Below are 25,154 nucleotides of genomic sequence, written 5' to 3' on the forward strand. Positions count from 1 at the left end.
TCGATAATTTTTGAACCACATCTTTCAACAAAACCTCGATACAGTTACACCGGTGAAACCGACCCCAGACTGATATAAGATATTACGTTATTTCATAAGGGGTATAGCATTGGTTGGTTTAGAGTCGGTTTCATTGTTGCGGCCGTAGCACAGCGCTTTTGTGCTAACCCATTTCCGCTTGTTATAAAGCCTAGCTGCGATAGTGTCCATTAGTAAACTTTATCTTTAAAACCCTTTCTGTAATTACACATTAAATGTAGTTCTAAGGGATCAGCGGCGAGGGATTTGAGACCTTAAGGAATCCGGCCAACAATAGAACTGAATGGCAAATTAGTCAATATTTATACACCTCCGATGGAGCGGGTTTTATCGGAGCGAAGGAAGAATACAGCGCGGTTCAACTAATAGGCCTAATCGCCCGCAATTATTCAATCGACATTTCTCCTGGTTTTTGGCCCAAATTGAAACTCTGTATAATTGAAGAGGGGAGTTTAGGGGAAGTGGGAGTACAATAGGGTGCATTCGGAGGAGCTGTCTTTGGAGTGTTCTGTTGCGAGTGGGTAACCTTGGAACGAACAAATTATCCGATTCTTGTGTCGGATTTAAGGGTTAATTACTTCAAAAGAGAGGTCTTAGCCAAGCCTGAGTGGATAAGTGACGCTACATGATCGTTTTTGGAGAGATTCTAGATGGGCAATTAGGAGGAAACTGGTCTTTTGTTGCAGGGGACCTTCGTATTGAGTCTAAGGGGTCGTGACGTGTGACTAGTTCGTAACTGTAGACCCGTTTGAATGGATCCACCCTCGTTATTATTTCTGCGAGCAATCAGTCCCATTTGGAGTAAAACGAGCCTCTCATAAAAAATAGATAGCTCTTTGGAAAACGATCGTTGGGAAGTGACAGCTGTGGATTGACAAGAGCCTAAATTAAGACATTCGGAAACTTTCATTAATGGAATTTATTATCTGTGGATTATTTTAGAGGGTTTGGAGACATGTTTCTTCATGCTAAATAAATTATGAAATTGCGTCGCTGGGTCGTTCCTTATTATCTCCCATCTAAGAGAGGGAATTGGGGACAAGTCTCTGCGCGTTGACCAAAATTATACAACATTTCTCATCATCATCTAAAAGATCTGAACATTTCTTTGACTCCATCAAAGATTTTGGGGCAAAATTATACACAGGGTGACAACCGACCCATCGATCGAGTCGCATGCACCACAAACCATTCATTTAGCACGACTCGAACTCGAGGAAGGAGCATGATTTATAGCACGTCTTTATCTCGGCTGTATCTCCGATGTTTAATTTAAGATGAATCATGGCTCCCCTGAAACAGAAAGTGCAATTTGGTTAACGTCTCTGTTGTGAACTTTTCGAAAGAAATATAGGTGGAAAACCGTTTAGGAAGCAATGACTCAACGTTGTAGTCGAGCATGAAGATCGATCTCTTGGTAAGAAAGGAAAGATACACCTGGACAGAAAATACATTTTAATTAATTACATTGTCTATTTGATTTCATTATTTGGCTCGGAATTCGCTTAAGTCTTATGAATCGTTCCTGAATCCTGCCGTACAAAAATTTTCAGGAGTCATTTCTCTTTTCTTAACCCCATCGACATGCGTCTTGAAACTCAAACCTGGATTATCAATGAAGAAATTCGGAGGCCTAGATGAATGAAATTCATTCTCTCGTGTCGTCAGAGTTTTCTACTGAGTGACGGGAGATCACCCTGGAGGAACACAGAAGAAGAGGTCGGGAGCGCGGCCCGGGGTCAACACGACCAATTCTCGTAGTTCGACCACGGCACTGTGCGGTCTCGAAGTCGCGTTGCCAAGCAGACAACATCCAACTCCATCTCAGTCAAAAACTTGCGCGTCGTGCGTCGCCCGACGTGAAAACCATCACAATTTCTGACTTTTACAGTGATTGCCCTTGTCATGTTTCGGGGTCAGGATCAATTATCATTTGGAATTAAAAAGAGGCTACGCGTGACAGGCTCACCCGCCACAGCCCCATTCGGCCAAATGCTCATTTCATATTCTTCACGCGTCCGCTGTCGAGATCATGTCTTTGTGCCAATCTCCGCCGCTGATTGACAGGGTTGTCCCGTCGAGCTGACGCCGATAGCCTACGGGGAGAGTAGCCGCATCCCTCGGTGCCACAAATCCGCTAATCGCTGAGAAACCCCATGGTGACATAAACTAACAGGTAATTCTACTATCATAACCTAAAAAAATGGACCTCTGCAATCCATGCAATAATAGAGAGGAAAAAAGCCCATCTTTTCGCTCCCGTAAAATGCCAGCGATTGTAGTAAGTAATTGCTCGGGTCAGGAGGTCGTGGACACACTACATGCACTAAACTAGCCATCAACTCAGGTGATCAACCACAAGCGGATGCCAAGAGGAAAGACACATCAACATCATTCAGACATCAGCAGATAGTAATTTCGTTCATCAAACTTTTAAATGTACAAGTCCGAGGATTATCAATAAGTCGAAAGATATGCAGGAGCATTGAACCTGGAAAAAACAGGAATGGTTGACGAAAGTTTGACGAAATTTCTTGACGTTTTTAACCTTATCTCGTTCCACGTATATATTGAGATGGATAACAGTCTTTGAAATCCTGGATGCCTGTGGACCACGAAGATCAGATTTTATCCGAACATAATTCGCCGAATTGTCCTCATCCCAAGGAAACGAAAACATAGCAGTCATCAATTTAGACCTATAGCATAGGCCTACTGGAATAATACCGTTAACTTATATCTTAAATTGAAAAATCTATGGGCCTAAATGGAAGCGAGTGGACGTTTACATCACTCGGCATCTTCACGTTCTAATCAATTTTGAGAGTAAGTTTGATCCCGGAGTTTGATGTGACTGGGTCGACGGACGATGATCTGATTACGAGTAACACCCTTATGTCTTTATAATTATTACCTGGTAAGTATAGCATACTCTTTCTCTTCTGGGGCCTGTTGCAGAAAGAGTTGCGTTTAAACGCAAGTCAAAAAATCAAACGCAAGTCCCAAATGCGCGCTGTTGATTGGTTGAAAATCAAGTTGGGCATGAATTTTTGAGTTGCGATCGATTGCAACTCTTTCTGCAACGGGCCCCTGTTTGTTTCTTTTTAAACGCGTTTACATGTGCGTTGTCATTACAGTCACACCAAAACGGAACCGCTTCCAGACCGATATCAAGTTATTCTAATGTCGTACTATCGGTCGGATAGACATCAGGACCCCGTCTTACAAAAAGCTGCGAGTGATCCGATCAATCACAACTATGGAAAGCCAGAAACGTCAACAAATAAAATGCATGTTTGCTTACAAAAAAATCTAGATATGAATGTATATCCATACATTTATTGATTTCCTGACAGTTCAGTGTGTTCTCCATTGTTTCAAAGGACATTCTGCTAATTTCCTGTATGAGAAATTATGACACTGATGGATTTCCATAGAGTTACGACTGATTGGATCAATCGTAACTCTTTGTAAGACAGGGCCCAGATCTGTTTGTGTGGCTGCAGTATTATGCATGATGTGGATTATGGTCACTGATTTTGAGAAAGAGTTATGCATACGTATATAAATCATGAAAGACGTGTAAGACGCTTTTTGGATATAAAGGTTTGAATTTAATATGACAAAAACAAAAATGAGGTACATAATTTCAATGTAATCTTTAAAATCAAATAGGGCCTACATTGCCTACTCTGAAAAAAGAATGTGCACAAAACTCGGCATATGACGCAAAAATTAGTACATTTTTGAAAATTGTCTTTGCATCTTATTAATAAACTGGAATAATTATGGCTTTATTGTGCATGAGGGGAGCCGCGTTACATGAAAGGACTTGTCGGACGTTTTATCCGACAAGTCCCATTTCATCCGACAGTTACCATAGAAACAGTGCCTTTCAACCAATCAACATGCAGGGAAAGATGTCAGATCTGACCACTTTCTCTGACGTTGATCGGCTTAGAGGTACTGTTCCTATGGTAACAATCGGATAAAATGGGACTTGTCGGATAAAACCTCCGACAAGTCCTTTCATGAAACGCCCCAGGTCCTCGTATTTTGCTTTGCAAGTTTGACATCATTTGCTATTTTGCTTTGCCCTCGAAACATCTTGGGTCGGTTGCACAAGTCATCTTTGCCATCTAATTCGTAGTAGGGTCCATGTCTAATTGTAGCTTCTGTGGTAACGATGTTCGACAGCCAATCAAATACAAGGGTTTCATATCAATTACCATTGAGTGGAAAATATAACATGAAAGTAATTTTAGGCAACTGGCCCCTGGTTAAAATTCTCTTTTTTCTTTCCATTAAAAAAACAAAACATTCAAGTGATTATGTATATTCATGATTTAAAGAGATGGGGGTGAATAATGCGATGAAAATTAAACAGATATACACAGGCAACCCCTCTCCCAGGAGGAATATAATGTGGCGCATGCATGAATTGGATTCTTTTGGGAACGAAATGGAAAAGAAATCAATATAATAAAAAAAACTAAGATTTTTCTCGAAAGTATTCGGAAAGATTATTTTCGTAATGCTCCACCGAGATAATGATATAAATCCCGCAATGAAATTACCCCCAGAATTTGACGTCATCAAGTCAGTTTACTTTATTATCCTTGTGTCCTTGTGTCTGTGATATGCTACACTGCAAAAACTCCGGTATTGATTGATCACCAGCCCGGAATCTACATGTCCACACCAGAGAAGTGTTAAACAACACCAGTTTTGTTTTGGTCAAACACCAGAAAGGTGTTTATACAACACCAATTAATAATAATACGCTTTTATATAGCGCTTAATACATCGGAACGACGTGTCTAAGCGCTTTAAAGATATATTATTACCCCGGTCATCGGATTCAATCAGTCATTCCCGCACATCTTCCACTCACTGGGGAGTATTCCAGTCAGTCGCCGGTGAGGCGCACACAGTATTGGGCAAGCTACAATGACTGTCACGTCCTACCGGATACCCATTTAGCACCTGGGTCGAGAGTGGCAAAGTGTGAAATAACGCTTTGCCAAAGAACGCCAGACCGCGGTGGGATTCGAACACACGACCCTCTGTTTACAAGGCGAGAGTCAGAACCACTACACCACGGATCCTCCAATAAGTATTAAACAGCATCGGTTTGATTCCAAACTGGTGTTGTTTCTATACTCGTCTTCTCTGGTGTGGACCTGTATAGATTCCGAACTGGTGTCAAATCAACACCGGAGTTTTTGCAGTGTATGAATAAATATCATCGTATGGAAGGGGGGGGGGGGGGGGGTGGACGAAAGACAGTGTTTTAGCTCAGAATGCTCAGAGTTCCACTCCATAAAGACTTGAATATCGTAACAGATGCATGAATTCTATAACAACTTTGCTATCAGCCAATCAGATTGAATACATGTCATTTCAGTTTTCAGTAGCTTTACACTTTATGCAGATATGTTTTTAAACAAGTCCCAGATCGTGCTAACGCCGTTAAATTTAGTTGTTTTTTTTAATTTCCAGAATGTCTTGAGGAACACAAAATATTTGATGATAAAGACAAACTAGGTGATTTAAGAAAATACAAAGGAAATGCACGGAATTTATAGAACATGACAAATTGCCGGGGGCGGGGGTGCTCGCGCATGCCATAACAAATTAGACTCTTTAAAAAAGTATTTAGGGATTTGCGTTGAGTCTTTACCAATTTTTTTTTTTAATTTTGTCTCCTTGTAGTAAAACAAAATTATTGCCAGGGTGAAATTCCTCTTTATTAGAATCGAAACCTTGTAACTATTATCAGGTTTCAAGTTTAGTTCTTTTCAACTCAGCTCTAAGTAAGATCTAATACTTACATTCGATATACAAGAAAGAAAAAGCTTATTTTTGAGCAGAAAGAAGCTTGATAAATGTAGATGTATTTTTCATATATCTCTTTGAAAAATACAGGCCTAGCTGAAGAAACTCTCTTTCAATTTGCCGCCTTTTCAGGAACTAATTAAACATTCAGAGTAATTAGTGCTATATCGGGATCCGCAAGCGAAAAAGAGGATTGCAAACACTTGAAGCTTTCCAAAGTACACTAACCTTTAATACCGTCTTCCAGATTTTTTTAAAATTTGTTTTTGTTTTGAAGGTACACTAGTTAGAAATGCCATTGACTGAATAATATCATGCATCGTAAGGTGAATGCCATATAGTTGTCTTTTTTGTTCTGTCTCACCGAGACCGGCCTTGGGTATAGTTCAATGTCGGCGAAACGCAAATTGTTTACAGAAAACTTCCGTCCTGTTAATGAAATGGAATAATATTGTGGTACGTTCAGAAAGGTTTTCCGATTACCAAATTTTGACAAATTTACTTCGGAATATAAATTGCCCCGATAAACAGAAATTGACAAAAACAGTGCCATTAATGCGGAAATTTTCAAAATGTCAATGGAGGCATATATGGATGTCGTTTGGATGATAATGGTAATGATGCATAATAATAGAGGATATTTTGGGAATCTGTGTCATATTAAATTGCGTATTCATGACAATCTCTTTATTTTCAGAGTTTCATTTCTATATTCCCCTATTTGCAGCATCTTTTTTTTCTTCATTTAATTCCCCATGAAATAAAGGTCGTAAGTATTTAATGGAATGAAACTACAAAGGTAGGAGTATCAGTAATCCTTGTTCGGGTAAATTGATGATGCATGATCGTGAAGACTTCTATTTTGCATTTTGACAGACCCAATATAAGAGTGAAAAGAAGTGTGACAGAAATAGGTCTAAAATACAGCAGATTGCACTCTAAAAATATTGGGTTAAAGTGCTCTTGGGGTAATTATGTGTCTAACCAACATTGGGCATTTCTTTGGGCATTTTGGGGCATCCAGTGTGATGACAATTTTGCCAATTCTAAAGAAATTGCTGCTTATTTTTTAACCTTACTGGACAATATGCTTTCCGCACTGGGTAAAATACTACCCCAAATTTGTTGGATATATTATTATCCTCGTGGTGGTTGAAAACAAATAGCCAATATTTTTTTTTACAGTATACTGAAAAATTATTCAACCGTAAACAAAAGTTCTCAGACATTTCTTCTTTGTATCTTAGAAGTATATTTTCCCGAATGCTTTTGTAGGCTACGTTTGTTTCCTGACGAAGTTTCGAGCCTCGATCTCAGATTGGTTGATCCTGCGCATGCGCAAAAAGATGCATAATCGAAAGAGACCATAACAGAAATATAGGAAATGTGGAAAGAGAAAGAGAAAGAGAGGGAAAGGGGGGGGGGGGAGAGGGTTGTGAAACGATTTCGGAAAATATGGAACCACAGCCGGCAATATTTTCTGGTAACATGTTTTGAATAAATAAACAAATGGAGTACAATTTGATCGCAGTTGGAGATAGGATCGTCGTGGAAGCAATATTCGATTTCTGGTTCTTGATCGCAGGCGGAGAAATTTAAGAAAGTTTTTTTTTTGTTTTTGCGATTGTGATTTACCGGCTTTTGTTGATAGCATCTTGGATTTATCTATACGGTCTATACGATTCCCTATCGTTGGTACGTTTTTTTAAGTCGCTCCTTAGACTCATTATTGTGTTTATTTATTATTTTTTAAATTATTATTATTTTTGTTATTTTATTTTTGTTATTTTGTGTGTTCTTACAATTTGTCAGTCTCTGTCATGACATAATTTCAGGCAATTTACCCACTCATTCCGTTTCTTTTCCATCTGAATTGATTTTATGCAATATTGATTATGACATATGATTGTGCTCCTTTCAATCGCCCTCTGAACGTTAATAATTTATTTTTTTTTAGCTTTTTATTCTATTTCGGTAAGAAAATGTTTCCTAACGAAAGGGCCAGTGTGATAGTGATTACATGCGTTTTCTCCTGTTTACAAAATGCTAAGTTGAATGATTAGGCTGGGATATTGCAATAAATATCGTTTTCTACATGGAATTTAGCTTACAATATATTTTGAAGAGGTACGGATTTACTGTTTCATTCCTGTTTACACTTTTTCTTCTTGCAGTCGCCATTTCCGCTACAATTTCCAAAGAACTATTTTAGATGACTATTTTATACAACATGGAGGAATCAGGAGATAAGACATTTTGCACCTGCATGCTATATTGCAGTAATATGAACTTGTCAAGGAGATTGCGACATAAGGCAGTATCTCACAGACATTATAATAATGCGCCTTTAACGACATTCCATCGTGCGTTTATAACGATGTGCATCGTGTTAGGTAAGTACCTTTAATATTTTAAATGAATTTGAAACGAAATACTGATATGTATTTCAAGAAATATGAATGAAGTTTTTGTTTAAATTCTATCCTCCCCACTCATGAAAACCAGGAGAGCGTTAAATCAAGTTTCGTTTTCATTTGTCCAAGTGGTTACACCTAACAATTTCCTTGATATTGATTGGCTAAGAAGTACTGTTACTATGTCAACTACAGGTCTTTTCATGAATCAATTCGATGCCAAACTCCGCTGAATACAATCCATACTTGCTGGTGTCAAGTAGGTATGTTCGAATGATTAAGTGCTGATTTTTTCCAAACAGTTTCTCTGTAAAATATTTTATATTTTTCTCGAAAATATGATCAAGCAATAAAAAGCAAAAAATATTAATATCAAAATGTAATTCGATCTTTTCATTGCAAATATCATCATCATTAGTTTTATATCATTATTATTGTTGTTATTACTATTTTGATTAGTATTGTCGCCATTATTATTATCTTCATCGTCATCTTTATCATTATACTAATCAAGATTATTAATATATAGGTTAATAGTAAATGATTAAAATTCGAACACGTACATTTTTCTAAAAACTCTGTAAAAAAGCGGTTCTGATAACTAGTGGAATGATGGAAAGGAGATTTAAAAAAGTATTTTTACGAGGGCGGGGGGGGGGGGGGTGTGCATGGGGGCCATATCGACGGGATAGAATTTCTTGAAATTAAAACAAGATGGTGCATGTTTTGCCAGCATTTTTGAGCCGTTGTGACATTGACAATTAGAGTGTCATCTTCACCTGCTTGTTATGATCACAGAAACACATGGAACGCATAAAAGGATGGAGAGAGAGAGAGAGAGAAAGAGAGAGAGAGAGAGAAAGAGAGAGAAAGGGGTATAGCGAGGGGAGGGGGATGTGAGGTGAGGTCGGAGAGTGTGTATGTGCAAGTGTGTGTGTGTGTGTGCGTACGTGTGTGTTTGAGGAGGGAGGGGGGGGGGCAGAGAGGGAGGGTGTATGAGGGAGTTAAAGAGCTACAAACAATTTACGGATAGGATGGAGAACGGTGAGGTGAAAAAGAAGGAACATGGGCGGCGATTCGACGGATGGGGGGTTGGGGCTTCGAATTTCGAATTTGCACAGAATATTAAGGGAGAGGGTCGCCTCATCCTCCCTCCGAGGGATAAACAAGTATCTCGAAATCGCCGCGCTTGAGAAGGAGGGTGGGGCCCCTAGGGCTTTAACCCATACCAGACTGGAAGGAATAAAACAGTTCCAACTATTGCATCATTCATAAATCACCCTTCGCACAATTATCCTTCGGTTTGCGGACTCAGTGTTTGTTATTTCTTAGTCATCCCAGTGTTTTATCATCTTTCTCTGTTTATTTACTAAACCTAACGCGTTTGTCACGGCTATCGTCTGCACCCATTCACCAGTAGAACGTTCACATTTACCGATAGTTCTCTCGTTTTCATATTCACTTGGTCAACAACAGCAGCATCCGACATGCGCAAAAAATGGAAGAGCCAGACACGCCGAATGTGGCAATATTTCTATGTTGTGATCGCGCGCAGCGAACGAGAAAAATTGAGCTTTTTAATACGACTATCATTTTTTGGGAGATAAATGTTGACATGGTTTAAAGAAAGGAGCAATATTTTACCTTTCCTACCCCTTTACCTTTTCTATCTTTTTTCTTGGTCGTGAAACTTTTTTATTTTTTATTTTTTTTTTTTGGGGGGGGGGGTGGCCCCAAGTCCTGGCTTATGTACGCAAGTGGTCTATAAGCATTTGGTGTACGTCTGATATAGTGTAATAATTATCATGTAATGTGTGAATGTAATTCTGTTTTCAAAATTTGCAAACCAGTCAATGATGTCCGTGAGAACGCAGCACTAAACGCCGTCCGCTTTGAGCGCCATCTTAAATCACCGCATACCCGTGACCTCATCGCGGAACGCAGAGGTCAACCTCGTTCGCATAAACTTTCATCGAGGCACCGCTCTTTTCTCTTTATTTTAGCCGTTTGTTTGTTGGATAAATTCGGCGATGTTTGTGTATATGATGGGAATTATCCTCACATTACATTGATTAATGACTTTTGATATCCAAACCAGACGATTCTACTTTTTTTGCCAGAATCTCTTGCCTGGAATTTTAGAAGAGAAAGGCAGGATGTTTTTGTAGGTAGTTTCTGTACCGGGTTTCTATGGGCAGAGCAATTTTCGTGTCATTTAAAACAAATAACAAGATAAAGGTTTTGTGGTAGCCCAATATAATGTCGCCTGAATTCTAAGGTCATAAGAAAGGCATAAACTGATGTAGCACAGATAGAAAGGGAGAGAGTGTTGCAAAGAGGGAAAGAGATTTAAACAAGATTTAGAGATAATGAGCATGGGGGAGAGAGAGAGAGAGAGAAATATTCAGTGTGTGTGTGTGTCTGAGGAAGATAGAGATAGAACGAGCGTGAGATAGATTATGTAGAAGTAAGACTAACGAAAGGGGAAACCAAACTTTGAGCCAATAGGAGAAAGAAGAAAGGGAGAGAAGAGAGTGCATGATGTGTGTGCGTTTTGTTAGTGATGGGGTGAGTGTGTCTGTGTATTGATGTGCATTTGAAAGGGAACGCGGAGTGAGTGTGTGGGTAACCGTGATGTAGTATATAGGACCCATGGATTGTGGGTGCGCGTGCGTTTTAGGAGAGAGGGGGACCCGTCATGGCGCGGGGAAGGGGGGGGGGGGACGGGTGGTTCCAGATTGCACGCGATAAAAAAACTTTGCGATTCGAGACATGCACCCATGCGGAAAGACAGAAATACACAATGATGGGAGCGTTTAAGAAGCAGCGTGTGTGTGCGTTTGTGTGTGATTGGGTGTGTGTGTGTTTGGGTGTGTGTGTGTTAGAGAGAGAGGGAGAGAAGGGGGGGGGGCAGGAGGAATCAAGAGATGAGAGAGTGGATAAGTTCTATTTTGTGGAAAGACATCTAAACCCCAGGAGAAGGTGATGAAAACGGATGCAATTCGGAGGGTATGGGATGTTTAACAAACAAGTGCGTGTGAGTATCCACATCTTGAACCCATATGCAAGCCTTCCATAAACATCCTTAAAGCAACGAAGTGAGTGATCAGAAGATATTACCACGTCTTCATACCTCTTAAAGGACAAGTCCACCTCAAGAAAACTTGATTTGAATAAAAAGATGAAAATTCAACAAACATAACACTGAAAATTTCATCAAAATCGGATGTAAAATAAGAAAGTTATGGCATTTTATATTTTCGCTTCATTTCACAAAACAGGCCTAAATGCACATCTCGGTCGGTATGCAAATGAGGAACTGATGACATCACTCACTCACTCATTATTTCTTTTGTGTTTTATTATTTGAATTATGAAATATTTTGATTTTCTCGTCATTGTCATGTGAAATGAAGTTTCGTTCCTCCCTGAACATATGGAATTCCATTATTTTAACATTTTGTGCTTCAGTCAAGGAGGTCAAATTCGTTCGTAAAAATTGAAATATTGTATAATTCAAACAATAAAAAACAAAAGAAATAGTGAGTGAGTGACATCATCGACTCTCTCATTTGGATGTAACTGGCTCGTTCATATAACTATTTTGTTAAAAATAAGCGAAACTTTGAAATGTCATAATTTTCTTATTTTACATCCGATTTTGATGAAATTTTCAGCATTGGGCTTGTCTGATTTTTCTCTATTGATTCAGATCAACATTTTTCTGTGGTGGACTTGACCTTTAAATGATTCCTTCTGTGGGTTTTTTTACTACATATTTGGCATAGAGTTTGTAATCATGGCTTTGATAGACAATTACCTACTGGAAAGAACAGTCTCCCACAGTGTTTGCCACAGTGTATACACAGTGCCGAACACAGTGGGTGATTTCAAGTCCGGTGTTGGCCTTGGTGTTGGTGTTGAAATTTTGATTGCTTCCCCTTGCTCCAAAACTTAGAGTTTGTAAAACTGATCCGGATCACACTATTGACATCTCAACAACTAGTGAGTGACTTTTCGGGACCATCTTCATTTTATGTTTGGTGTTTTAATCGTGTAAAAATTGACCTATCACCAACACCAATATTGTCAACACTGAACTTGAAATCACCCAGTGTATAGAATCACCTTTACATCGGTAACTTTGAACATTTCAACAGTGTGAATAACATATTCACATAGTAATGATAGTCGACCATGTGGACACCATGTGGACACGCTGTGAACAGTCACACTGTCGAGGTGTCCACAGTGTGAAAATATCTTCACACTGTTGAATATGAGCATTTCAACAGTTTTAATCACATATTCACATAGTCATGATAGTCGACCATGTGGACACGTTGGGAACAGATACACTGTCGACATGTCTACAGTAAAAAACGATCTTCACACTGTTCAATTTCAGCATTTCAACAGTGTGAATCACATATTAACATTGTCGACCATGTGAACACGCTGTGAACAGTCACAATGTCGAGGTCTCCACAATGAGAAAATATCTTCACACCGTTGTTGATTTCGAGCATTTCAACAGGGTGAATCACATATTCACATTGTCGACTGTGTGAACACATTGTGAACAGTCACAATGTCGAGGTATCCACAGTGCGAAAATAGCTTCACACTGTTGTTGAATTTGTGCATTTTAACAGTGTGAATAATAATTGCACATTGTCCACAGTGTGAACACATTGTGATCACACTGTCTGAATCTGTGTTCTTTCTTTAACGCGATTGAATAAAAATAAAAAGTTTATCTATAAGCCAACAGGCTACTTTGAATGATTTCAATGCGAATAAATAAGTTGAAAATTTAATTATTATATCTTTAATTCAGAATTATTTACGTCTATATGCACAATTCCGAAACGTAACAAAACTTTTGATATAATAATACAAATAATAACGTAATTATGCTGAACAACAATTACAGGCATTAGTATCATGTACTGTCAATTAATACGCTATACATCAATGAGCATCTTATCTATTTTTAAGTTTTTCTTGCGATCTTATTCTCAGGTTTCACCCAATTATCTTCCATCCAAACAAAGAAACTTAAAATATAAAACCTTTGTTCTGTTTTCTTGAACTCTGTGCTTAGATAGAAGAGAGAAATAAAAACAACAATGATATGTTGTGTCAGTTTGTTCATCTATTTGCATGATTATCGGATGCTTTTACGATTGCATGTGTGTCTGAGAATCTATTGTTTTTGAAGATGTAAAATAAGACTGTTGCAAGGTCCCTCTTATTTCCGTTCCGTTTATATTGTATATGTAAACACTGACAAACACAATACCAGTCAGCAAAGAGCAATACTATAGTCACATCAACGAAACCGTTTCCAAACCGATCGATGGTACGTCATTGGTAATAACGTAATAGCTTTCATCGATCTGGAGTCGGTTTCGTTGGTGTGACTGTAACCGAAACCATTTCCAAACCGATCAAATCTATTACTATTACGTTATTTCCGATGACACACGATCGATCGGTTTACAGTCGGTTTTTCGGTTACAGTCACACCAACGAAACCGACTACAGGCCGATCAAAGATATTACGTTATTACCAATGACATACCATCGGTCGGTTTGGAGTCGGTTTTGTTGGTGTGACCTTGACCGAAACCGACTCCAAATCGACCCATGGTGTGTCATTGGGAATAAGGTTATAGATTTGATCGGTCTGAAGCCGGTTTGGTTGGTGTGACTGTGACCGAAACCGACTCCAAACCGACCGATGGTGTGTCATTGGGAATATCGTTAAAGATTTGATCGGTCTCATGCTGGATTGGTCATTGTGACTGAGGTGGTATGAGGAAGACATTGATTTTTTTTGTAGAGTGATGGAATAAAACGGTATTGCATTCCAATCACATGACTATATATTTTTTTCTGACGACGTTTTCTTCCCGGTGACAGAATAGAGTCTGTTCCGTCATAGACTACACGTAATGAATATTCATGAACACGAATTATAAAGCTATCTTTTCGAACAGCTCGTATGTATGGCAAATGGGTCAATCATCGTCTACAAGGGCAAGGTTGCTAATTCGAATCCCCTGTGGGAGAGAACTTTAGTTTACCAACATATCTTTTTTATTGAGGCAAAAATTCTAGAAAATCCGAATCTAAGAAGTAATCACGATTTTTGTGGCAAGGAAAAAAAAGGGTACAGGTTCAAACCTTGGGATACATAATTATACACCTACTTTTCATTACAATTATACTCTGACTTTAGACAGCAGCGCATCATTCTCTCCTCAGCATCATAAACATATATATACATCAACCATATCACGTCATGGCGTTCTTTCATCAAACGCCTCAAAACATTTCCGTTCATCAGACGGAACAAACAAATAAACCTTATAGATGGGACTGAAAGAAATGTCAGATGAAAATAGCCGACTGTTGTCATCATTTTCCGGCATGTATATGTTGTTGAAGTATTATGTGCTATCTTCAGTTGATAGCCGCAATAAACCAGATAAAGTGCTAAACATCCGGACATCGTGGTTATGCAATGGTAATGATAGCGATGCTCTCGAATAGCTCTGCGATTAAGCTCTGTCGATGACGCAGTATCTCCCCAGACAAACAATCCGGAAACTAAATCACAAATTTTTCAGAATTTTCAGTACTAGACTATTTCCTGGCATCTCAACCTCTTTTCTTTTAAAGTTGAACCATGGCATGCCTGACTAAACTTCCAGAGGCCAGATATCAAGGGAGAAAAAAGAACCTTTTTATCCACACATTTCCTGAAATAGTGATAATGCGAGCGCGAAGCGCGAGCGATTTTTTAGCTACAGAATCATGATAATGAGGAAAATGATTCTATTAATACCATGGATATTGTTTTTATTCAAACACTTTTTATATTCTGATTTTTGGATTTCCCTTTACCTTACCGAAAATTACCCGAAAAATTAATATTTCCAAAAATCCCATGTTTGATAAGATCATCGCACTAACATTCTCTGATTAGATGTAAAAAATGATTTGCCTCTTGATTTCCCGTTCATCTAGCCATGCTGTCTAATTATGCTAATCAATAGTCTGTATATATCTTCGTATCTAGACATATATCACTGGCGGAAAGGAGAGTTTTCCACAGTTTGTTCCACAGTGTTCCACAGTGTATTCACAGTGTTCCACAATTTGTGTTCCACTGTTTTTTACAGTGTATTCACAGTGTGCTCACAGTGTTCCACAGTGTTTCGTAGTGTATTCCACAATGTTTTCAGTGTGTTTTACAGTCTTTTTTTAGTGTATTCCACAGTGTTTTCAGTATGTTCTACAGTCTTTCGTAGTGTATTCCACAATGCTTTCAGTGTGTTCTACAGTCTTTCGTAGTGTATTCCACAGTGTTTTCAGTGTGTTCTACAGTCTTTCGTAGTGTATTCCACAGTGTTTTCAGTGTGTTCTACAGTCTTTCGTAGTGTATTCCACAATGTTTTCAGTGTGTTCTACAGTCTTTCGTAGTGTATTCCACAATGTTTTCAGTGTGTTCTACAGTCTTTCGTAGTGTATTCCACAGTGTTTTCAGTGTGTTCTACAGTCTTTCGTAGTGTATTCCACAATGTTTTCAGTGTGTTCTACAGTCTTTCGTAGTGTATTCCACAATGCTTTCAGTGTGTTATACAGTCTTTCGTAGTGTATTCCACAATGTTTTCAGTATGTTCTACAGTGTTTCGTAGTGCATTCCACAGTGTTTTCAGTGTGTTATACAGTCTTTCGTAGTGTATTCCACAATGTTTTCAGTGTGTTCTACAGTCTTTCGTAGTGTATTCCACAGTGTTTTCAGTGTGTTCTACAGTCTTTCGTAGTGTATTCCACAGTGTTTTCAGTGTGTTCTACAGTCTTTCGTAGTGTATTCCACAGTGTTTTCAGTGTGTTCTACAGTCTTTCGTAGTGTATTCCACAATGTTTTCAGTGTGTTCTATAGTCTTTCGTAGTGTATTCCACAGTGTTTTCAGTTTGTTCTACAGTCTTTCGTAGTGTATTCCACAGTGTTTTCAGTGTGTTCTACAGTCTTTCGTAGTGTATTCCACAGTGTTTTCAGTGTGTTCTACAGTCTTTCGTAGTGTATTCCACAGTGTTTTCAGTGTGTTCTACAGTCTTTCGTAGTGTATTCCACAGTGTTTTCAGTGTGTTCTACAGTCTTTCGTAGTGTATTCCACAATGTTTTCAGTGTGTTCTACAGTCTTTCGTAGTGTATTCCACAGTGTTTTCAGTGTGTTCTACAGTCTTTCGTAGTGTATTCCACAGTGTTTTCAGTGTGTTCTACAGTCTTTCGTAGTGTATTCCACAGTGTTTTCAGTGTATTCACAGTGTGCTCACAGTGTTCCACAGTCTTTCGTAGTGTATTCCACATTGTTTTCAGCGTGTTTTACAGTGTTTCGCAGTATGTTCCATAGCGTTTCAAAGTGTGGTCTACAGTGCTCCGTAAAGTGATCCACAGTTCACACTGTTCATTTTATTACTGTGAATCACATCTTCATAATAGCACACCGTGTTAACTCACTGGATCACACTGAGATAAAGCGCACTGTAGAAGTTTTCACAGTGTGGAGTTTAAGTGCAATGTTATATTTTAGCATCTTAGCAGTGTCAAATCACATTTTCATATAATCCAATTTTCTGAACATCCGAACGCACTCACACCGTAAATGTCTCCTCACTGTTGAATTTGAGCGTTTTGACGGTGTGAATTACATCATCATATAGTCCGATATTTCAACACACTGTGAAAACATTGTGATTACTAACACACTACAAGTGTCCACAGTGTGAAAATATATTAACTTTAAAACCTATCGATAACTTTACAAAGTGTAAACGTATCGATATTCAAAATGAAAATTTTGAATCAACTTATTAGCACGACATGTTATAAAACATGAAATTGTTGGTATGTAAATATTCCCTTCTCCCCTTGAAGATGTCACTGACTTGGATGGTGTCTCTAATTTTTTTCCCTTCTTTCCTTCTTCAATTTATTACGTCGCATTTTCTAAGGGCATCATCGCCTCTCAACACGGGTCATCATAATAATAAATATTTCACAAGTCCCCTGCTGGGGTGATGAGTTATTTGGTGAAATCATCTTGTCTGGATCTATAAAAATATTATTTTCAGACAATATCAGACAGTTTGACAGTGATAATCCGCAGATACCTCCGTCTTTCACCAAAAAATAAATAAAAAGAAAGAAGGAAAGATGATCCGTTTTTTCGATTAAATTTCCTATTCAATGTCATTGATATTTCCACAGATTTTCGCCACTCGCTGGTTAAGATAGGTATAATGAAGTGCCTATTAAGCAGTAATAGTCTATGTTTGTATTATTATTTTCTTTACAGAATTCCATATTCTTTGTTTCACCCTTTCTAAATATGATAGAATTACACAGTGCGTTCCTCTAAGGAAAGAAACTGATATGTACCGATTTTTGATTGCATCAATTATTAATCACGATTGAAAGTGTTCAATAAGAAATGTGACCTGGGTCCCGTGACACAAAAGTTAGCGATTGATCGTACGCCTGATTTACACAATTGATTGTACATTGTAGTCAATGGAATCAATCGTAGAAAAATGTTCTACGATCATTGCTAAGCTTTGTGTTAACGGCCCCTGGACTCACCTTCATTAATTTATTTGATGCCCCAATTATATATAGATGTATTGTATGAAGGTTGTGTGAAACAGAGCAGTTAAATTATTGGCGCCAACCCTCACCTTTTTCAAAACCGTGTACGTAAAAATGACCATATATGATTGTAATTTTTTTGCATTGTCAACCACCCACTTTTGGCTCAGGCTTCCACACTTTGAAACTGACCGTTCCGCGGCCCCTGAATGGAGCAATAAAAACAAAATTAATCAAAAGAATATAAGTATTTATTGTTGTATTTGCTTCTCACAAATATACAATATGTTAAGTGTGAATTTTATTAAGAAAATCCTTGATAAACTTCTAGGTTCATTGACTGACAAAACGAGCCATGCCAGTCAGTTGACATTTGATTTGTGCTCGTAAGTAAGATGGATACAAAGATATGAATTCTATCGTCATTTTTATTTCCTAACAATGGCGCCAAAACGATAATCTTTGATTCCAGAGAACATGACGTTCGAACGTGACGTGCGCTCCGGGATTCTGAAAAATTACTCTTATTCTGTTCTACTTGGTAATTCATCATATTACGCATTCATGACCATAATTTATTCCAAAATCATTCCTAATTGACGTGATTTAGGGAAGCCTCCCACGATTGATTACATATATGTGTATCTGTTATTTAAAGAGGGGAGATTTATTTCATTTCATTCTCATAATGATGGAGTTAGTTTTGGCCCAATTACATTAACCCGTTTACTCGGTAAAGTCAGTACATACAAATCCCTTAAGAAAACATTTTTGTTTAGAACAGATTTCTGATGGGTCTTTCGTCGTTTACCGAGAAAGGGCACTAAATTTATCCAAATGCAAAATATAAATTTCCATAACTGGAAATCAACGCGTAATGCAGATTTAACTACTGTTACACTTTTGCAGGGTTTGGATATTAGAATTAGACGATTAATTAATATTTCACAACAAATGACAAGGACATGAAGAAAGATCTCTCTATTCTGATAAAAGTTTATTTGAATGATTTCATTGGAAAAAAACTATTTGAACGATTTCACTAATATATTTCTATTTAATTAATGTTTTGATTCTATTAAGAAAATTTTATTACGAAAAACAAAAAAAAAAGTGGTCGTAACACCCGGCGTAACTCCTTTAAAATCTCAATGCGATGAACCGCTTCCTCGTTTAACGGATCAGTATCAGTGCTTTAACTATTTTTATAAAAGCCTACCTCAAAGGAATATCCAAGCGGGCGGGGGGGGGGGGAGGGGGTTAAGGAAATGAAACTAGGAAACAATCGAATCATTAGCGCCTTTAAGCTAAAAATGCAATATTTGTCGGAATGCAATGCAACTTGCTTTTGTTGGATTCCAATCACATTTTGCCGTTCATTTACTCCACCCCTCTTACAAACGTCAATCTTTTATCGATCCCCCAAATCGTAACCCGCATCTTTACATCCTGAAGTGATACACTCGAGTCGGAAATGACACGAAATAAGGCAAAAAACACACAAATGCCACACTCGTTATTCACAAAAAAAGTTATTTATGTTTTCCACATTTTGAGAGAGAAATGTCAGATATGTCACTCTTCGCCCCCATATTTTCCAGATGATCAAGTCTATTTTCGAGGGAATAAAAGCAAAGTGTTTTGGTAACTGCGTTGTGGTCTTTTGTGAGTTAATCGTGGAGGTGGCTTTTGCCCCTTAGAATAACACACGGCTACAATAAACCAAGTACACGGAAACGCCGTTCTGACAAAAATGGGACATTTTCAATTTTTTTTTCCATATTGTCAAAAAATAGGGTTTTACGGTCAGTTTTGACCCCCAAATCTCTTCAAGTGGTACTATCCAGGAATCTCAACTCAGTTCAGTTCAATTTAATTATTTCCAATTTAAAATCACGATATAACGATTCATGAAAATACATAACAATTGAACAAATGTAAACAGACACATGTATTATAAAAATATTTCATATGAAATATACATGTATGTATACTGTAAGTTTACCATATCAAGTAATAAAGGAAATAGAGAAGTTATGAAAACCCCAAAATTGAGTTTGTCAAGATTATATTCCCCTAAAGCCATGATAACTGATAAGACCAATACATGTTAACCCGCGCTTTCTTAAGTATTTTAGAAATGACCAGAAGGTTTTTTTGTTTAGTTCGAATGAAGTAAAGCATTGTTGTTTTATCACGATGTGTTTGCATAAATTCACATCTTTTCATCGACAAGAATAAACAAATAAGTTTGTTGATTCCCTATAGTGTTTTGTATCCAATCTGCGTCTACCATCTAACTTTATTGAATGCTGAATTTAGGTGAATACAATACAACAATTTCGAGGTTAAAGGACAAGTCTACCCCAACAAAAACTTGATTTGAATAAAAAGAGAAAAATTCAGCAAGCATAACACTGAAAATTTCAACAAATCGGATGTAAAATAAAAAGTTATGGCATTTTAAAGTTTCGCTTCATTTCACAAAACAGTTATATACACATCTCGGTCAGTATGCAATAAGGAACTGATGACATCACTTACTCACTATTTCTTTTGTATTTTATTACATGAAATATGAAATATCTTTATTTTCTCGTCATTGTCATGTGAATTAAGTTGCATTCCTCCCTGAACACGTGGAATTCCATTATTTTAACATTTTGTGCTTCAGACAAGGAGGTTCTAATCGTCAAATTCGTAAAACTTGAAATAATGTATAATTCAAACAATAAAAAACAAAAGAAATAGTGAGTGAGTGACATCATCGACTCTCTCATTTGGATGTAACTGGCTCGTTCATATAACTATTTTGTTAAAAATAAGCGAAACTTTGAAATGTTATAACTTTCTTAATTTACATCCGATTTCGATGAAATTTTCAGCATTGTGCTTGTCTGATTTTTCTACATTGATTCAAATCAACATTTTTCTGAGGTGGACTTGACGTTTAAGATCGAAAAGCAACCATTTAGGAATCACAATGAAGAATTGATTTTTATGTAGTAGTCAGATTTAAAGGACAAGTCCACCCCAACAAAAACTTGATTTGAATAAAAAGAGAAAAATTCAACAAGCATAACACTGAAAATTTCATCAAAATCGGATGTAAAATAAGAAAGTTATGACATTTCAAAATTTCGCTTCATTTCACAAAAACAGTTATATGAACGAGCCAGCTACTTCCAAATGAGAGAGTCGATGATGTCATTCACTCACTATTTCTTTTGTTTTTTATTGTTTGAAATATGAAATATTTTGATTTTCTCGTCATTGTCATGTGAAATGAAGTTTCATTCCTCCCTGAACACGTGGAATTCCATTATTTTAACATTTTGTGCTTCAGGCAAGGAGGTCCTAATCGTCAAATTCGTAAAACTTGAAATATTGTATAATTCAAACAATAAAAAACAAAAGAAATAGTGAGTGAGTGACATCATCGACTCTCTCATTTGGATGTAACTGGCTCGTTCATATAACTATTTTGTTAAAAAATAAGCGAAACTTTGAAATGTCATAACTTTCTTATTTTACATCCGATTTTGATGAAATTTTCAGCATTGTGCTGGTCTGATTTTTCTTTATTGATTCAAATCAACATTTTTCTGAGGTGGACTTGACGTTTAAGATCGAAAAGTAACCATTTAGGAATCATAATGAAGAATTGAATTTTATGTAGTAGTCAGATTGAAACTTTTTTCAAGTCAGTAATTCTATCAGTTTTTGTAATCCAATTAGCTCATTCAATGTGATTATAATACGCTGAGTATGTTTTGGTTTGTCATATCCTCGAGCATATTTGCTTGCGATGAAAATACGTCTTCCTTAAGTGATGTTATGATCAGTGATATATGATTGTGGATTATTGTCAAAACTTTTTGTTATATTTGTGATACAATATTGCTATGTAGAAATAAAAAAGTATATATCAAATCAAGGTTTTTGTGGCGAATGGAGTGGGGTCATGAGTACATGAGAAAATTGTTTTTTCTCCCTGACTTGCATAAATATATCTAGATTTATGATTTTGCCATAGAGTAGACCCTTCCCATTTACGACCGGTAAAATTCCTTGTCGAGCGACGAAAACAAATACCTGGATTAATTTCTTCAGTAAACTCAAACAGAGGATCTTGATCTATTTTCTATTGATGAGTTGATTTGATTTACGATTTGCCCCGCGTTTCTTTTCCCCTAACATGCCTCTCTGTGATCACGTTTCTCTTTCGTACGCATTATGACGTCATGTATGAATAATCTTCTCTATTTCATAGTTTGTTGCTCATATTATTCCTAATTTCTCTATTTCATAGTTTGTCGCTCATATTATTCCTAATATTTTTTGTATGAATACTAAAGTAAAAACCCGAACTCAAAGCTGGAAATGATCACTTACACAGATAAGCACACGCGGGACAAAGAATGTTCTATTATTAACATGATTAATTTTTGATGAAGACAAGTCAACTCACTGAAATGCACCGCTTATTCTTTCCATTTTTTCTACCAGAATATTTTGTCACATACTGTTTGATAATGCAAACATGTAGGCCTAGATAGTTACTGTGTTGGACATGTTGGATTCTGCTCGAAATGATTTTTCTAGATCGGAACCACGCCGGGCATTTTTAAGTTCAATCCGTGTATGCGTATTAATTGTCTGTGAATAAAACATATCTACGAACTTGATAAATGATATGGTCAACATTAAAAGTCTATAAACATAAATGATGCGCGATAGCTCAGTCGGTAGAGCGGGTGTTTCGGATTCCGGTGACCCGGGTTCGATTCCCAAGTGGTGCGCTAGTGCCCTTTGGTAAGGCATTTATCCTCATTACCAGGTTCCTCGGAGAGCATCTTAGGCCGTTGGTCCCCTGGTTGCTTGCTCACAGGCATTCGTGCTTTCTTAGCAGTCAGGTAAAAAAAACCTCGGTATGAATGATGAACATGAATACACAAAATTCTATAAATGATGATGGGGAGCATGAATGTAAGACTACCTGTTCGCGTTATGTGTCCATCATTGATCAACCGTAATTCATGAATGGCCCCACGGGCATTATAAAGTTGAAATTGCTACTTATTCCATCAAAACCAAAGAATAGCATAGCGCACAGTGCTAACGCTCTGGGATATTGTACTACGCACCCTTCAATCATATATGATTGGCACGGGACGTGTACCCATCACGATGTAGTCTATAAAACCAGGCGCTATTATGCGTCAGCAACAGGTAGGTCTAGATGGTAAATGGTGGAGATTCGTTTTACGTGATTACCAAGAAAAACATGAATACGTGAATAAGCAAGCAACCAGTTTTGTTTTGTTTAATGCTATGACTTTGGACTTCAGGTCTAATATACGGGTAAAACAATTAAAGCCTGTTAAGATGTCTGTTAGCATGGTTAGGTACTTGCTTCTTTGAAAATAGGTAATTATGTAAATTGTTACTTGTAAAATCAGAAAACAAACTAAAGTAAGAGTATTTTCCGAAATTGCGTTTTATAGGTTCATCCTTTTACCAATACATCAACTCTGACTATGTTTCGTTTTCATAACCATACAGCCTAAAGGAGCTCTAGATCACGGCTGTCCAGCAATTACCTAGCCATGATACTTATTTATCTAATTTATCTACCTATTTCATGTATTTGCATTCTTATTCATTTATTTATTCATTTGTATTCACGCATTTAGTCATTCATCTGTTTATATATTGATTATGATCATAGTCATAATAATACATTTGTTACTTTTACTGTTGTATTATAAAGTATAATCAGTAATGATTGTTTAATGGGGGAAGGAAGGCCTTTATTACAATATTTCTTTACATGTTTGTATATGTCTATTCTCATTTACACGTTGGTTTGAGGCCTGACTATTTTATTACAGGCGTGGGGAGGGGGGGGGGGGGGGAGGCGCTGACACGATCATTACAAGTTGGACAGTATGTTCGTAAATGGTACGACCAAGAAGATGATACATCCTTGGTACGACCAACAAATCCTCGAAATACCCAGGCTGCCAAAATCTATTTTGTTAAAGGTCAAGTCCACCTCAGAAAAATGTTGATTTGAATCAATAGAGAAAAATCAGAAAAGCACAAGCACAATGCTGAAAATTTCATCAACATGATCAAAATCGGATGTGAAATAAGAAAGTTATGACATTTCAAAGTTTCGCTTATTTTTAACAAAATAGTTATACGAACGAGCCAGTTACATCCAAATGAGAGAATCAATGATGTCACTCACTCACTATTTCTTTTAATTTTATTGTTTGAATTCTACAATATTTCAATTTTTACGAATTTGATGATTAGGACCTCCTTGCCTGAAGCACAAAATGTTTAAATAATGGAATTCCACGTGTTCAGGGAGGAATGAAACTTCACTTCACATGACAATGACGAGAAAATCAAAATATTTCATATTTCATATAATGAAATACAAAAGAAATAGTGAGTGAGTGATGTCATCAGTTCCCTCATTTGCATACCGCCCGAGATGTGCATATAACTGTTTTGTAAAATGAAGCGAAAATTGAAAATGTCAAAACATTCTTATTTTACATCCGATTTTGATGAAATTTGCAGTGTTATGCTTGTTGAATTTTTCTCTTTTTATTCAAATCAAGTTTTTGTTGGGGTGGACTTGTCCTTACGCAGTCGATTCCCATAACGAGCAGGAATGTGACAAGTTTCATAAAATTAAAGGAATAAGTTGGGGTGGGGGATAAAATAACACGATGTTCCCTTACGTTGACATTGGTGTGTGTGTGTGTGTGGGTGTGTGACGGGGGAGTGTATGTTACCCATGTCCTCTGCCTATTCGCATAGTTTTTATCATTTCCCCCTTCGCTCTATCTTCCCAAGCATGCTCTCGGAAAGATTGCCCTCTCTCGGACAGTCTTTACAATGTCTATTTCATTTCGAATGATTGCTGGAGGAGCTTTATGGAAGAAAAAACTAGTATCGCCTATATTTTTTATTGATGGTATAGGAGCACGTCACTTGTAGATACTGTACATGAATTAGATTAGAAATGCTCAGAAGAAGTAAGCCTTGAGATGTATTTATTTTTTTTAAATTGCTCAGATCCTCGGTGCTGTGTATATATTTTGTGTTTGAGGGTTGGTGTGTGTGTGTGTACAGTATTTGTGTGTGTGAGAGAGAGGGGGGGGGGGGGGGGAGTAGGG

At 37.4% G+C, this 25,154-nt stretch overlaps 1 pseudogene; it reads left to right on the top strand.

The window, feature by feature from the left end:
* Nucleotides 1–1,263: 1,263 nt before the first annotated feature.
* LOC121421750 overlaps nt 1,264–25,154 on the top strand; it is a 29,365-nt pseudogene continuing 5,474 nt past the window's right edge.

Source organism: Lytechinus variegatus, chromosome 9 (assembly GCF_018143015.1).
Source record: "Lytechinus variegatus isolate NC3 chromosome 9, Lvar_3.0, whole genome shotgun sequence".
NCBI lineage: Eukaryota > Metazoa > Echinodermata > Echinoidea > Temnopleuroida > Toxopneustidae > Lytechinus > Lytechinus variegatus.